Genomic DNA, 16,430 nt, shown 5'->3' on the forward strand with positions numbered 1-16,430 from the left:
GTCCTCTTTTGGAAGACCAAATAAAGTAGTTTCGCTTTCACAACACACAGCATCTCCATGACATGGCGGCGGCAACAACAATACTACAGCGAGAATAAAAGTTACGCCTTCTTTCTTTGCGTGAACATTTGGGCGGCGTTATGCAAATCTTCCCACATCGTGACGTAGACATGTGGGGGCATGTTAGAACGAGCCGTTTTAGGTAGGTGTGGTTGACTCTTAACTTTTATAAAGAATATCTCTTTGGATTTGAGACTTTAGTCTTTGCAACTTTACAGATCTTCTTTATGCACCAAGAGCTTGTAACACTCCAAAGAGAAAGGAAATATTGAAATCGCATCATATGACCCCTTTAACATTCCAAGTATATCTTCTGCCATCCCTTTCCAGACTTGATCCCTGGGGTGCTCTGAGGCATTCTGAAGCATTTTACTCAAATTTTGTGAGACGGCTGACCTGGACAGATGGTTTGAAAAGGTTTGCAGCTCTTTTAATCTTGGCATAAATGGCACAACTTATAAGAAAACATGACCAGTTTGCTGGTGTTTATATAAGTTATGTTTTCATCTTTAATGTTCTGCACTTGAAAGTAGTGATAAATGTATAAATGGGTGTACTAACTTTTTCCACACAAGTTTTTTTTTAATAGGCTGTAGAAATGATTACAAAATGTACATTCGGTATGGTATTTGATAAATTATAGGCCAATATATATCTTTATGTCCTAAAATGTTTATGTCCTTCACAACACTGTAAATAAAGGTTTTTATAGCACCAAGTTTTTACATAGTATTTGCATTTTCAGACTTCATGTACATCATATGAAATGTTATCCATTTCATATAATATCACCTTGACACAAGAGGCCTGCATCACAAAGCAAGTCTGAGTAGCTACCCAGTTAAAATGAGCAAACTCATGAATGACCTTGCATTTTTTCAGTCCATGGAGGATTGTTGTTTTTTTAGCACTGTCCATCATCATAGTGACTACACAGCTCATCTGCTCCAGGGCGGGTTATGTTTTGGATAAGAGATCACAATAAGACACTGGAGATATTGCAATGAAGTCAATCCCCTGAACCTAATGTTCCACCCTACAGCACACTTCACACGAAAATACAAAATTCAAATTCTATGTGCTTAGCCTTTTAAGTCAACATAGAAAGAAAATATAACACGTGAGACCACTGAACTAAACTGAACTTAGTTTTGTCTTAAAGTATGCTGAAAATACTAGCTCATGAAAAGCTCTAGCATCATCTGTTTATAGTTGACACATGAAATGTTCTTATCCACTTTAGTCATCTTGTAAATTAAACTGATTCATTTTCAAGTTTGAGCCAACGTTCAAATACATTTTGTTTGAATATTTCATAGTAATTATAAATATAAATGATTATGAACCAAACATTATAGATAAGCTAAAGAAAAACTGCAAAATTGCCAAGATATTCTGTATTTATGTACTTAAGTACATTATAAAGACATGCCGTGACATGCAAGTAAAAGCTGCACAAACATGCACAAATTGACGAGGAAAGCTGCACAAACACATGACACAAGCCAAGTCCCAAAAATGTTGCCAAGACTTATGTACTGCTGCTGTTTTGATGAACCATGTTAAGCGCATGATTAGCTATGTATGCCTGGTTGAGCTTGAGTGAGGTATAACTACTATCCTGACTCAAAATGTGCATCTGGACCAGGGAATCCCAGAGCTTAACTACCTCAGTTCAGGCTCACAGTTTGTATAGGCATGCATTAATTAAAATAAACCTAAGGGTACTGTAGATCAGCCAGGTATACATAGCTAGGCTAAGGCTTGGTTCTATGCGTGTCATCAAATGGCCAAAGCTTACCAATAGCCAAAGACAGGACACTGAGCAGCAAGTTGATAGGGATGAGAGAAAAACATCAGGCAACCAGCAAATAAATAAAGAAATGTGACTGATTGCTGATGGCCATATTTGTTGATTTGTCTGACTGATATCTAAGGAACATGTTAGCATTTCTGCCAAATATTTCTATGATCAAACGGTTGTGGACACATTGGATCTGTCTGGCTCCCACTCGCCGTCTCTTTCATACCTACTTTCTTGCCTGTCTCTATTGTCCTAGAAACAAAAAAAAGCCTAAATTAAATGTTTTTTGAGGTCCAGACACATAGAATGAGAGAAGAAAAAAAAAAAAACTCAGAGACTGAAAGGAAAAAATAAAAGAGAAGTAAACTAAATTCAGAGATGACAACAAAAGGAAGAAAAAGAACAGTTAACCCACAGCCAACATCTGTCTGTGGTAACTGTTAACACATCCCTAAACTACACCTCACCCTATTCTTTGCGGTTTAACAGACATCTGTGGATATAGGATATCCTGCTCTGCCTCTTGCATCAGGAGAAGGGAAGCTGTACATAATGCTTAATAATGTTTTATTATTATTATTATTATTATTATTATTATTATTATTATTACTACTACTACTACTAAAGAAGGGACTTTTGCAGGCTTGTGTATAATATCATGCTCCCTTCAAAAGGTACTTTCCAGCATATCTGTTCTACTTTCAATTTAACGCTCACTCGAATCCCCTCTTACCAGTCCTTAACTTTCAGTTTGTATTATTCTCCTCTCTAGGCACAACTGGTTCAAGAAAGAGCGCTGGTCCAAAATCAGCCGTCACTGATCAGAAATGCTCCCCATTTCTGTGAAATCACATAGATGCAATTTTAATTTGTAAATTGAAAAGATGTCAGATGAACAAGATTTGAACTGAGCCACATCAGTTAATGTTCAGAGCATGGGCCTTATTAAGACTCAACTCATTCTGATTCATGTCTACATAAATCAAAAGTGGTTGTAACTGCACAGGAGAGACCAGATTACCTCTTTCATCCTGATCATCCTCCTGTCTTGCTTGTCTTACACTGCCCTGTGGGAAAGTTTAGGCAAATTATAATCGTGAATACAATCTAAAAAATTCACACTAGAATTTGTGGTCAATGAGATTTTTATTTTGGAAAGAAATTAATATTCAGCAATGATGCATTAAATTGATCAAAAGCGACAACATTTATAATATTACAAATTCAGCTTTGATATCACATGAATAAATTATATTTTAAAACATACTCAAACAGAAAACAGTTATTTTAAAATTGTATTAATATTTCACAATATTATTGTTTTTACTGTATTTTTCATCAAACGTACTTAGCCACGATGAGCATATCAGTGAACATAAAACACTTCTTTCAAAAACATGAAAAAATAAAATGACTCCATTTTTAAACGGTGTTTCTATCACAACAACAACAAAAACCCACCTGTGCTCCCTCATCATTGGAACGCTGTGGTACTGGAATCCAGTCCCTAAAATTAAGATCAATTTAACATGTTGTCACACTTAGCCTAAGACGAGGAACGAGGAGACCAGGAGTACACGAAAACAACAGGTTTTTAATCCAAACATCCACGGAAATACACGGGGCAGACAGGATCACAGGAAACACCAGGGTAGACGTATAATCTCAGACAAACACAGAATGCACAGACTGGGGCTTATAAACACAGGGCAATCAGGGGAACACAGGTGCATGGAATGACTAATTAACAGGGAAGCGGAACACATGGGGAAGAAACTGGGTCACCGAACACAACAAACAGTCCAGGGGGGTCACCGAACACAACAAACAGTCTAGGGGCGTGACATTACTCCCCCCTTTACGTAGGTGCGTCCTCACACCGTAGAAACAACATGGGGAGGGGAATGGGTGGGAACGGGTGGGAACTAGGGAGGAGGCTCAGGACCAGATTGACCACATGTTGGTACAGTCTGCTGTAACGTTTATAACCCAGCTCAGTGGTCCTTAAACCTGTTCCTGGAGCCCCCCAGCACTGCACATTTAGTCTCTTTGTCTGACACAAATACTTCAGGTCTAATTACGGACTAGAGATCGACCAATATTGATTTTTTTTTTAGAACCGACACCGATACCGATTATCTGCATGTTTATGTGACCAATAACCAATATGCAGAACTGGTGTTTATTTATTGTTTTCCTTCTGTTTATGACACAATGATAACAAAGGTACTGAACTGAACAAGCATTTTTTTTTTATAACAGTCAATACTGTAATTTCACTCCCTCCTTACACGTTACACATTTCCACAAATATAAAATTGTGAATTTAGCAACGTTTTGTTTTCATTTAAAAATGTATGTATATTTATAACACTATAATTTGTGTTATATTACATTGCCATTAAATTAAAACAAACTAATTAAAACTAAATTAACACTGATGCATTTATAAGTTTACATTTTTGCCAAGACATTGTTGATTGCTTGGTTTCTATTTCTGCAGCATCACGCAGTCCAGTCTGTGATGACCCTCTCAATGGTTTAAAATACCACTCCTCATAACTGCACATAAAAAAATCTACTATAATTGTGTCAAACAAACAGCTCATCACTGGAAAATGTTCAATTTGAACAATTTATTATTGTAGGGCAATATTAAAATATAACCAAAACAAACTAAAACCTGAGATACAAAAGCTCCAACTATCAAGTCACACTAAGACAAATAAAGTGTTCAAACTCACCGCTTGAATCTGAATATCACACCAACAACAACAGCAAGAACAGCACAGCAGATGACAAAACCAAACAGACCCCAACAGACGGTGCTGGATTCTAGGAAAGAGGGATGGAGAGAAGTAAAAGTGTCAAGTCCACACTTCTACAATGTTACTGTTATTCTGAAAAGGCTGACAAATGCTATAACTTCTTATATAGTCATGGTTTGTCACAGATTAAATTTATCCTAGATCAGTGGTTTTCCAACTTTTTTAAGTGCGACCGTATTTTTTCTTTTTAAATTATCGCGAGCCATATATACAGTATATTTGGAGTGACAACTGTGTCACACCAGTCTCGAGTCCCACAGAGGAACTCTGGAAGAAATCAACAGATACATCTGTGATTGGCTACAATGTTCAATGCTGTAAAACCATGTTGTAATCAGAAACATTTGAAGCGTCCTTCTTCCCTGAGTCTTGTACTTTGTTACATACATATATATACACATTTTCCTTAAATCATCCAGGCGACCGGTGGGGTGGGTCGTGACCCAGGGTTTGAAAACCACTGTCCTAGATTACCACATCCAGGATTGAAATTATTATGATACAGTGATATCTGGTTAAAACAATCATAGTTTCACAGTTTTTAACATCTACTTAATGTAGAAATGTAATCTTTTTTTTTTGCATGCATTTTACTGCCAGTTTTATCTAAGTGTTGCATGCATACTTATATACTGTCAAACACGTAAATGTAAATGTTCTGTTTGTTAACACAACTGAAATTCAGCAATTCAGCTGGACTTTAAACAGCATTCTCAATTCAGTTCTGTTCAGAGCAGCAGCACACACAACCTTTTTCATAGCATAAGAGTTTCAAGAACATCAAACGACATGTACTATTAACTATAAAAACAAAAATAGACTCACCAGTATGAACATTCACATACAGGGAACCTAATGAACTTCCATATTTGTTTGAAGCATTACAAATGTACAAGCCATTAAAGTCGGGGGACAATTTTGGCACAGGAAGCTTGTTGCCTTCATAATAGGGAGTACTCTCTCTGTTAATAGAGAGATATGAAAGATCAATGAACATGTTCTGCTAGTACATAACAGTACAATTGATGGTCAGTAGTAAACTATCTGTAAAAAACTAAAACAAAGTTGGATAACATTAAAAATTAAACTAGCAACCACAGGCCAACACCTCAGCAACTTATCAGAACAGCCTTGCATGTGTTGCTCTCTGAAACCTAAAACCTTCAAGCATCTCAACCTTTGCACTTGGCATACACAACAACATACAGAAAGTAGACATGAAATCAAAACTGACCTTATTTGTTTTCTTAATGCACATTACTGTCCTTATTGTGAATGATTCAGCCATGCATTTAATTTTTGACCTTCTTTAATCTTTAATCAAAATGCCATAACTTGCTCTCCCTGTGATACGACTCACTTGACGTCTATGACGTATGTACACCAATGTTGCAGTTAATCTGCCTCCATTCTGATGTGCAGTGCTCACTCTTCAAAATCCAATCAACAACCGATGGATAAAATCAAGTCCTGTCCTATGTTCTTGCTCCCTAAGCTGTTTACTATGGGAATATGTCCCAATATGGCAGTAAAGTCTTGGAACCTGTGAGCTTGGCAGTTAAGCCAAAATATGCAAAAGTAACTCAAACCTGGTTCTCAAACCTCTCCATGAAGTACCCCCAGCACTGCACATTTTGTATGTCTCCCTATATCTGACACACCCACTTCAGGTCTTGCAGTCTCCACTAATGAGCTGATGAGTTGAATCAGGTGTGATAGATGAGGGCGGCATACAAAATGTGCAGGGCTGGGGGTACTCCAGGACAGGTTTGAGAACCACTGGCTTATAGAATAACAACTGCCACTGAGACAGATATATTTAGTGACTCTTTTTCATAAAGCATGCCTTCAATAATGTATTACCTGCTTGATCATTTTCTGTCTGATTTTCAGTTTATTTAAACTGAGTGTTGAAATTATTATAACTGTCAGGAGCAACTCTTCCATTAAGCACAGGCCATTATACACAGCCCAAAAAAATAATTTTTATTACCTTGTCCAGGTGTAGCTGGTTGGTTCTGGGTTACTATCCACTTTACACCAGAATACTTTAGCATTTTTTGGACTGTCAGGAATTATAACCACTGACTCAGGAGGATCTAGGAAAAAATAAGCAGCAAAAAATAACTATATATCCATAAACACTATGTACTATATGTGAAACTAAAGCCATATTTCTTACACTTTGGGTTACAGAGTAGGAATGAGCACAACATTTTGAGAATAGTGATGCCTCCATGTTGTGTCAGAAATGTGAAATTTTTTTTTTTGTAATAAATAAATATATATATATATATATATATGTTCTCTTATGTCTTTGGTTATTGTTATCTTCATCTCCATTTTTTATTAGCTGTAATAACTGAATATTCATTCTTCGCAATCAAAAATCATCTTTCTAAATTATTAAAAAAACAAGCCTTTGTTACAAATAGAGAGATGCACTTGAAACATAAAGTTTTGGTTTTATATGAAAGGTACATAACAGTCATTTGTATTCAAGCTGTTGGTTGATACACCACATGTGTACTTACAATGGATGTTTATTGTGTAGTTCAGCACAAGTTCAAACTTCCTTATTTTAAGACCTCTTTCCTAAACCCTAACCAAAATAAGATAAAATAAAAGTACAATATATTAACCTAACTCCCTAACCCACCCCCACACATAGATGATATCCTTATTTACTCACAGAACTTGGCAGAACATCACCATCACGTTGAGCAGGTCCTCCAGAAGCTGAGAAATCACCATCTTTATCTCAAGCAAGAGAAGTGCGAGTTCCACTGTACCACCATCCAGTTCCTCAGCTATGTCATCAAATCCTAAGGCATTAAAATGGATGATAAGAAGGTACAAGCTGTAATGGACTGGCCTCAACCATGCTTAATCAAGGAATGCCAACGTTTCTTAGGATTTGCTCATTTTTATCGCCGCTTCATATACCATTTCAGCCATCTCACTGTTCCATTGACTTCCATGCTCCGCAACAAGCCCAAGTCCCTGTCCTGGACCCTGGAAGCCATCCACTCCTTCACTCAGCTGAAGAAGGCTTTCAGCTCCGCTCCTACATTCGTCCATCCAGATCCACAGAAACCATTGTTCGTGGAGGTGGATGCTTCTGCAGTTGGAGTAGGTGCGGTGCTTTCACAACGCCTCCTAGGTTACATCCATGTGCTTATTTCTCCCAAAAACGTTCCCCAGTGGAGCAAAATTATGATATCAGTATCGTGAGCTGCTCACCATTAAACTTGCCCTGGAAGAGTGGAGGCATTGGCTGGAGGGAGCAGTTCATCTTTCAAAGTAATAACTGACCATTGTAACCTGGAATATCTGCGAGATGCCAAATGGTTGAACCCCAGACAAGCCTGGTGGGCACTGTTCTTCACTCGTTTTCACTACGGTGACATACCGACCTGGGACCAAAAACACCCGAGCTGATGCCGAGCTATCACATCTCTACCCATCAGTCGACTGACAGGTTTTACCTGAAACTATCCTCCATCCAGCCCTTGTCGTCGTCAGCCCCATCCGATGGTCGATCGACGAGGACATTCGTCAAGCAACTCTCTCCAAACCTGCTCCGCTGGGAGGTCCAGAAGAGTAGACGTATGTACCAGAGTATGTGAGCAGAGTGGAGTGGCAACAATTTCCCCTCCACACTCCATGCATTCAATAATCACTCTGCTCCAGCTCTGCTGCGGGTTCAGCATTTCCCACTCCGCAATCCACTGATCAGAAACACCACTCCGCCTTTGCTCCATGACAAAATATTTCAGTATGTTTTGAAATATCACAAAGTTCTGTTCAGAACTTACATTAAACTAAAAATAAATACACAATACTAGAAGAATAGTTTTAACATGATTTATTGGAACACTACAATTAGCCCACGTCTATATTAAATGACTGTTTAACTTACTTGTCTGTGCAGCATCTCTCTACTATGGTGAAGAGGGTTGTAGTTACTTCAGAAACAGAAACAATATGCTGTAACTTTTCAGTTTTTAAGCTGATAAATTACAGGACAGCATTGACAATTTTCTGCACTCCTGAATGTTTTGTAGCGTGTGGAACAATAAGATACAATTATTTGTTATATTCAACAAATAATCCCTAACACCCCTCACCCAACCAACAAGCCAACTATGAGGGTCTATGGATCATTCCCCCGAAATGCAACTAACACCTCTAAAAGGCAGAACAGGCCTCTGGTTCCATGGCAACCAAAGACAAATCATCTGATAATGATTTTATTGCTCAAAGGAATGCAGGCAAAGCAACTCTCACTCATTTTCCTCATAAGAAAGACACACAATGCCCATAGAAATTGACTGTTCTTTAATTAATTCATAGACAAACCTTTCTTTGAATGAACATGCATATCCTCAGGTCCTTGTGTATATTACTACTGTTCTTGGATACTGTATTTTGTATTGCATACTGTTTTATGCATGTATTATGATAGATCACTAGTTAATATAACCTCACCCATAACATGTTTGGTATCTAAGAGCTCCAAATTACGTTTCCTATTTGTTGATTTACATGACATTTTGCTAACTCTGTGACATATAGTATTATAAGAATCTTGAAGATTCTTCTCTTGAACACCCAATCGAGTTTCATATGCAAAACACCATGCTAGAGACCAGAGGTGGGGGACTCGAGTCACATGACTTGACTCGAGTCAGGCTTAAGTCGCAAATTGTATGGCTTGAGACTTGCTTGACAAATATTCATAAAAGACTTGCCTTGACTTTGACTTGATATTCATGACTTGAGACTTGACTCGGACTTGAGTTAAATGACTCGAAATAACTTGTCTTTTGTTTAATAAATATCTGTTTGTTTTTGAACGCACCGCAACCTAACCAAGTGAGGCAGCAGGCATGCAGAGAGAGCTAATGTAAGAGCGTGGACACAGTGTTGCCAACTTAGCAACTTTGTCGCTAGATTTAGCGACTTTTCAGACCCCTTTAGCGACTTTTTTTTTTTTTTTTTTTTTTAAAGCGCCTAGAGACAAATCTAGCGACTTCCTGGACAAACCTTGTTTAGTTTCTGAGACTCGCTGGTAGCGAGCTGCTAAGGGGCAGCGCTTTCAGTTAAAAAATATATTCTGTCGCTTCGAACTCTATTTTACATGCAAATATAGCCAAAATCACAGCACAGCCATTGTCTTTATCTTATGTGTATTTGATTTCATTAGACGATGTTGTAATTATGAATCAGGATTTTTGTGCAGATTAACATAACGGAGAGCTGGTTATGTATGGGCCGCTTTTTAGTCACTATTTCATATTCATCCCATTGTCTTACAACAGAAACAGAAAAATATACCAGTGAAAACAGCTTTATTGAGAATTTGGCTGCATTAAAATACAGTTTGTGAGCACTAACAAATTTATTTTTTTGCATTGTAAATGGTTATTCACTGTTTATAAGGAATAGCAATAGCACTTAGTATTTGCATGTGTACAGTGTCTAATAATTGGTCTTCAGTGTTGGACTTTGAGTGAAAAGCCTATGGATAGTTTATGGGGATACACATAAATATATTTTATACACATACACACACACAAAGAAAAAAAAATCATACAGACTTGCGAACCCAACCATGCATACACAAAACTAAACAAAATAAAACAAAAAACCTCTAACTTGCAAGCACAACTATGCACATGCGAACAAACAATACACTTTTCACTCACACACACATTCACTCACAAATATTAATAAATCACACTCATTCAAATCACCTATCTCTCTCTCTCTCACTCAAGTTAATAATGTACAATAGTCAATCCACCTGATAAACTGGTGCAAGATTTATGTGATTCGGTTATTAATTTTTCTTATTTTGTTAAAAAGGAACAATCTAACTTAAGGATGTGTTCATGTCCCATAAAGGTGATGCCTGTTTGAATGCCATTTGGTGGCATAGAAACCATTAGTTAGAATGACAAATAAATACTTAAAATAAGTTAATATATACTTGTAATATAATTTTATATAAATATTTCTCAAATGCTTATAGATCAATACAAGTTTTGGTAACACTTTACAATAAGGTCTCATTTGTTAACATTATTTAATGCATTAACTAACATGAACTAACAATGAACAATATATTTTTACAGCATTTATTGACCTTTGTTAATGTTAGTTAATAAAAATGTTCTTGTTCATGTTAAATTACAGTGCATTGACTAATGTTAACAGATACAACTTTAAATTTTAATAATAATGTATTAGTTGTAAATGTAATATTAACTACATTAATAAATTCTATATAATTATTGTCATGTTAACTAATATAGTTAATGTTAACAACTGAAAACTTATTATAAAGTGTTGCCAAAGTTTTATATTTTGTTGTGTGTGTGTGTGTGTCACACTCTTGATTTTATTATGTAACCTTTTCAATGCTGTAACCCTTAAAACAAGACTTCCAGAGGGTTAGAGTAAATGCATGTGCCCGCTGTGCACCATTTTCCTGATGCCACCGGGGTGGCGATTGCGCTGATGGCTTGGGCCTGTTATCGCTGCTTGCAGCTTTAATTTTCTTTCTTTCTTTTTTTTTTTAGAACTTATAATTACATACAAGATCAGGGAAAGATGGTTGTATCTTTGACAATGAACAATCATAATGACAAAAAAAAAAAAAGAATATCATGGGTTTTGCGTACATCATAGTATGAGATTACATACTCAGAAAAAAAGCACAATGACTTTGAATAACCATAATATTCATATAATCATAATGTATACTTTTTTTTAATTATTATAATTTTTTATATATGCCTGAGGGATGAAACGAGAGTTAAATTCAACAAAAAAAATTGGAAATTGAAGCCAGTTTTGCTTGTGGATGAAATATTTTGCACATAATGTAAAGAAATTAACAACATATTCAAGAGATAACAATTTTGAGTTTTCGTAATAAAAAATATATCTTTGAGGATAAAACTGTGGGTCACAATAGTAGGGTTAAAAATATAAAAACTTAAATCAATCCAAATAATAGGGCAGCTGTTTCATCAACAAGACACAAAATGAGCAAATTTCAACAACATCAAAATATTTACAGATAGATTATTTAAACCTGCCGCTCATATCTTTTAAGTTGTTGCGCTTGTTATACGTTGTAAGTCACATGATAATGTCAAAATGGCGGCTGACATCCGGATCACATTCATACTTAAAATTATCAGGCTATAGAGTACATACACTTTTAACACAAATTAAGTAAGTACTTATTGAAATTAAGTACATACTCAGTGAGTATGCGGTTTCGAATGGAGCCACTGTCTTTATAAATGGATCAACTGAATCATTGGCTCACTTGATTCATTCAAAAACAGATTCATTCTGGGACGAAACACTGAAGTGATGCTCTGAGATGCACAAATGTTCTGCTCTGGCTTTGTTTGGAACTATTTCACATGCGGAACAGAAAAAAGAGACAATATTGTGTCTGAAATGTAACCCACTCAAGTAACTTCTTGTTTGTTGAACTTTATTAATATCACATTTTTCCATCCTCCCCATTACACAGCCTACCCAGATAGCACACATACGTCTGCAAAATGTCTATTTAAGATCACTTCATCTGGAAAGACTCTGCTGTGTCCAAACATCTGACAGACATCTTTAAGATGTCAGTTTAGCATACATTCTAAATCATAAACATCTTAAAGACATCTTCTAAACGTCTATTTGACATCTGATAGGAAATGTCTGATGCTGGCATCTGATACTGTTGTAGCCATTCGAATAGTACAGTTTTGTTTTTAATTGCAAAGTGGTTATATTTCTTTTAGTTTCTTTATTAGGAACATTTTTTGGTTGTTAAATTCAAGTTTTTGTTTTTTAAAGTGATGACAACATTGAGTTTACCACTTTTTTTGATGAATTTAACCTTTTCAAATCAACACTCGATTTGCCTACAATAAAATCCATAGATATAAAAAAGTTGTTTTTAAATGTGCCATACAAATAAATAAAAGTTGAAGTTAATGGAGGATATGGAGGATCCCTTGCAGTTTTTTCCCTGATAACAGAGGAAACAACTTAAAATACACTGTCATAAGTAGTAGTTTCTAGGGAATACATAGGCTACTAGCATGTAATATAAGTAGTATCTATTTAATAGGTACTAGTATCTAATGAATGAGTGCCAGTCTCTAATAAATAAGTACCTGTATCTTTTAAAAAGATGATTTTTTTTTATAATGGGAAGTGCGCCCTCTCGTGACCAGTGTGCGCATTAAATTTCCACCCATATATTGAGCAAATTATTTATGCCAATTAACATCCTTTGAGTACTTTAGTTTACCGTATGTTTATGATAAAAAGTTGACATCATCGAGAAAAAAACGTAATAGTTGACAACATATAATGCTGGAATAATTAAAATATAATATAATAATAGTATGTGTTATTGTAATATTATAGCTAATATAATACAAAATGTCAACTGTGCATGACGACGTAGGTATTAGTTTTGACATTACCATTCGGCACTTAACTGTCCTTTGGGAAAGGGGAAAAGGAAAAAAAAAAACGAGTGCGAAAAAAGAAAATGATCTGGTGCACAAGGCAGGAAGAAGAGAAAAGAGTAGCAGAAAAAAAAGAGTAATATAGAGGTAAGAATAACATGTTAACGACTCTTCATGGCAGACATTGATGTTGGTGGACTATTCTAAAATTGTTTTTTTAACCTTATAACTGGCAACACTAGCACTGTAGACTGTTTTTGCTTGGTTTAAACTGAAATATTCTCCTAAGTGTCTTGTAAAAGAAACCACGAATAGGACTGTAGTCTGAAGCATTCATTGATTGCAATCCTTTCAATTTAAATATGCCATTTTCCAATGTATGCTCAAACATGGGGATGAAAGTAAAGAGGCTATTTAGTCTAACTAGCTAGATTGCTGGCTAACATCTACAAGTACATTAAATTATGTAGCCTATATTTTGTGTTTTTTTTTTTTATTCTATCTTGGGCACATTTCATAATGCTCATATTTCTCTTTTTTACCCTTTGTTTTGTTAACAACTTTTGCAACTCTGTGCTGGCATAGTTGTGTGTGTATGTACGCGCATGCTTGAATATGTTTATTTGGATAAATCTGGCCTAGAGAGCACCAATAGAGCCTGGGCCAGGCCTGATACAATAAACCAACGGAAGGCAAGAACAGCCCACCTATGTCACAAAAGAGAACTCGAGAATCCAGTTGCGAGTGTCAAACAGTTTATTGACAAGCAAGAAAATAAAGCAAGGCAAATGGTCAGATGTTATCATGCAGATGAGCAGACCCCAGTAGCACGGAGACTGCGAGACGCTGAACGATCAGTCACTGAACGGGTAGTCCAACAACAGCTTGGCCGATAATCCACAAAAGTAGGAAATCCACAAGGCAGGATGCAAAAACCAGGAACAACAAAGACGCTGGCGAGAAACGACAGGACATGAGCAAACAACGATCTGACAACATGCACAGCAAACGAAAGACAGATATAGGCAGTGTATAATGCACTACAGGTGCAGCCACTCTGATTAGCTCGCCAGCACCGTGGTTGCCGGAGCAACACTGAAAAGCAATCTGACCGGTGACAACAACACGCAGACACGCAGGAATGAACACACAAACCCATGAACCGTGACAGTACCCTTTCCCCTTCTCTGGCTGAGGGTATTTTGGGCAGAGGGATAAAATGAGCTACCTTCGAGAACTGGTCCACCATGGTCAAAACTACCGTGTTACCCTGTGAGGGTGGGAGTCCCGTAACGAAATCTAGCGAAATATGGGACCAGGGTCTCGAAGGAACTAACGGGATGAAGGAGTCCAGCAAGAGGTCGAATGGAAGTCTTAGAAGTGGCACAGACTGAGCAGGCCAAAACAAAAAGTCGTATGTCACGGGCCATAGATTGCCACCAGAACAGTTGTTTAATGAGAAAAATGGTACGACTAACCCCCGGATGACAAGCTACCTTGGAACAATGAATCCAAAGGATGACATTGGACTGTAAACTGTCTGGCACAAACAAGCGACTCGGTGGGCATCCGGGTGGAGGTCTTGTAAGGTCGTACGGACCTTCGATTCGATCTCCCAAGTCACCATTGGAACCACAATTTTCTGTGGCAAGATGAGCTCGGGAGACAACGGGCACTCAGATTGGTCAAAAACACAGGATAAAGCATCAGGTTAAACATTTTTGGAACCTGGATGGTAAAAAATTGAAAAATGAAAGCAACCAAAATATAAAGCCTACCGAGCCTGCCTAGAGATTAACCTTTTGGCAGACCTGATATATTCAAGGTTCTTATGGCCGGTCCAGACTATAAAAGGTACCCCCGAACCCTCCAACCAATGACGCCATTCCTCCAAGGTGAGCTTGACTGTCAGCAACTGTCTGACTGTCAAGAATTGGAGCTGAAACAAAGCAGCTCTTTAGTTTGGAAAACGTGACCTCAGCCAAACTGGACCACCTGAACGTTGTCTTAGTGGAGGTCAAGGCAGTCAAAGGGGTGGTGAGCTGGCTGTAGTTGCAAATAAAATGCCAGTAGAAATTGGCAAAGCCCAGGAACCTCTGCAGGGCCTTGCGGGAATATGGAGTTGGCCAATCTACCACAGCCTGAACCTTGTTGGGATCCATGCGCACTCCCTCAGACGACACGATGTATCCTAAAAAAGGAACAGACTGTGCATGAAAATCGCATTTCTCCGCCTTGACAAAAAGCCCATTCTCTAGCAGCCTCTGAAGCACTCGCCTGACATGCTGAAAATGTTCCTGGAGAGAGCAAGAAAAAAATCAATATGTCGTCCAGGTAGACATATGTGAACTGATCGACCATGTCTCTCAGCACATCATTGACCAGTGCCTGGAAGACCGCGGGAGCGTTGGACAGCCCGAACAGCACAACAAGATATTCAAAGTGCCCCCTGGGGGTATTAAAAGCAGTCTTCCACTCATCCCCCTCCCTTATGCGAACCAAATAATAGGCATTACGAAGATCCAACTTTGTGAAAAAGGAAGCGCCCCGCAGTCGTTCGAAGGCTGAAGACATCAGCGGCAAAGGATAAGCATTCTTTACCGTGATGCTCTTCAGCCCCCGATAGTCAATACAAGGACGCAGGGAACCATCTTTCTTTTCCACAAAGAAGAACCCCGCACCTGCAGGAGAACATGAGTGACAGATGATCTTGGCTGCCAGAGAATCAGAAATATATTTCTCCATGGCCTCCCTTTCTGGAGCAGAAAGCGAGTATAGCCTGCCCTTAGGCGGAGACGTACCTGGCAATATATCTATCGCACAGTCATAGGGACGATGTGGAGGAAGAGGAGCAACCCGAGACTTACTGAACACTCCCTTCAGGACAAGATACTCTATGGGCACGTTTGACAGGTCCGTATGTTCATCCTGTAACACAGACGAACAAGCAGACAACAGACACAAAGCATGACAATATTCACTCCATGAAGAGACAGTGTTCTGGCACCAGTTTATGTTAGGATTGTGGCGTGAGAGCCAGGGGTGACCCAGGACAACTGGAGCCAAGGGAGAGTCAGTCAAGAGAAAGGGAATGTTCTCTGTGTGATTGCCAGAAGTGATGACACTCACCGGTCCAGATGCATGAGTGATGGGTGGAAGAGGCTGGCCACTGAGTGCACTGACAGAGATGGGATGTGTGAGCAGAACCATAGGAACTCCCAGTTTAAGAGCCATATT

Source organism: Sinocyclocheilus anshuiensis, unplaced genomic scaffold (assembly GCF_001515605.1).
Source record: "Sinocyclocheilus anshuiensis isolate Anshui unplaced genomic scaffold, SAMN03320099.WGS_v1.1 scaffold834, whole genome shotgun sequence".
NCBI lineage: Eukaryota > Metazoa > Chordata > Actinopteri > Cypriniformes > Cyprinidae > Sinocyclocheilus > Sinocyclocheilus anshuiensis.